Source organism: Scardinius erythrophthalmus, assembly GCF_964197995.2.
Source record: "Scardinius erythrophthalmus genome assembly, chromosome: 5".
NCBI classification, from domain to species: Eukaryota; Metazoa; Chordata; class Actinopteri; order Cypriniformes; family Leuciscidae; genus Scardinius; species Scardinius erythrophthalmus.
Genome location: NC_138225.1, coordinates 29,873,010 through 29,874,686, shown reverse-complemented (window position 1 = coordinate 29,874,686; position 1,677 = coordinate 29,873,010).

The window sequence follows — 1,677 nt, the reverse complement described above, 5'->3', positions numbered from 1 at the left end:
CGTGGGTTTTGTTTTGTGTTTTTGTTAATAAATACTTATTTTTCTCCAGCGTTTGAGTCCTCACACCTTTTGTTCTTAGTCTGCCGTGACAGAATGAACCGACCCACTAGGAGGACTCAGCGGAGAAGAGAGGCGCAACCAGTCTCCTGTCCGCAATGGGAGTGGATTCTCCAGTTTCAGGAGTTAGTCTCCCTCCGTCAGCAGGGGATGGAGGTGAGGGAGTTCGGGCAGAGGTTCCGTCGCGCTGCTGAAGGGCTGAACCTGGGCGAGGAGGCTTGCAGGGATCTCTTTAATTATGCGCTGGATGAACCGATGGACTGGCTGATCTGTAGAGCTTTTGATCACGTCAGTTTTGAGGCGATGGTGGAGGGTTTCATTCGCCATCAGGAGAGGATCGCCAGGGGAATGGTCTCTGTTGCTGTTCCGGTGATCCCAGTTCCGGTGGACCCAGTTCCGGTGGTCCCAGTTCCAGTGGTTCCGAAACGGAGGAAGAGAAGGAAGAACCCCTCCGTGGCTATTCCGGTGGACCCAGTTCCGGTGGTCCCAGTTCCAGTGGTCCCAGTTCCGGTGGTCCCAGTTCCGGTGGTCCTGAGACCGATGGCTCATAACACGAAGACCATCCCGGAGGTTACTACCGCCCCTGACGCACTGCCCAGGCGTCTTGCTCTGCCCGCGCCAACCAGGTTTCCTGCTCTGCCGGCCCCGCCCGAGCGACTCGCACTGCCTGCGCCACCCCAGCGATCCATCACTTCTTCTGATCCAGAGACTGTTCACGTCACGCCTGCCAAGCCTGGGTCTTCGGACAAGATGGCCGCCGCCGAGAGTGTTCACGTCATGTTTGCCGAGCCTGTGTCTTCGGACAAGATGGCCGCCGCCGAGCCTGTTCACGTCACGCCTGCCGAGCCTGTGTCTTTGGACAAGATGGCCACCGCCGAGCCTGTTCACGTCACGCCTGCCGAGCCTGTGTCTTCGGACAAGATGGCCGCCGCCGAGCCTGTTCACATCACGCCTGCCGAGCCTGTGTCCCCTGACAAGATGGCCGCCGTCGAGCCTGTGTCTGTTCCTGAGCCTGAGCCGGTGGTGCCAGTTCCGGTGGTGCCAGTTCCAGTGCCTGAGCCGTTGGTGCCAGTTCCAGTGCCTGAGCCGTTGGTGCCAGTTCCAGTGCCTGAGCCGGTGGTGCCAGTTCCAGTGCCTGAGCCGGTGGTGCCAGTGTCTGTTCCTGAGCCGGTGGTGCCAGTTCCAGTGCCTGAGCCGGTGGTGCCAGTGTCTGTTCCTGAGCCGGTGGTGCCAGTGTCTGTTCCTGAGCCGGTGGTGCCAGTGTCTGTTCCTGAGCCGGTGGTGCCAGTGTCTGTTCCTGAGCCGGTGGTGCCAGTTCCAGTGCCTGAGCCGGTGGTGCCAGTGTCTGTTCCTGAGCCGGAGCCAGTGTCTGTTCCTGAGCCGGAGCCCGTGTCTGTTCCTGAGCCGGAGCCCGTGTCTGTTCCTGAGCCGGAGCCCGTGTCTGTTCATGAGCCGGAGCCCGTGTCTGTTCCTGAGCCGGAGCCCGTGTCTGTTCCTGAGCCGGAGCCCGTGTCTGTTCCTGAGCCGGAGCCCGTGTCTGTTCCTGAGCCGGAGCCCGTGTCTGTTCCTGAGCCGGAGCCCGTGTCTGTTCCTGAGCCGGAGCCCGTGTCTGTTCCTGAG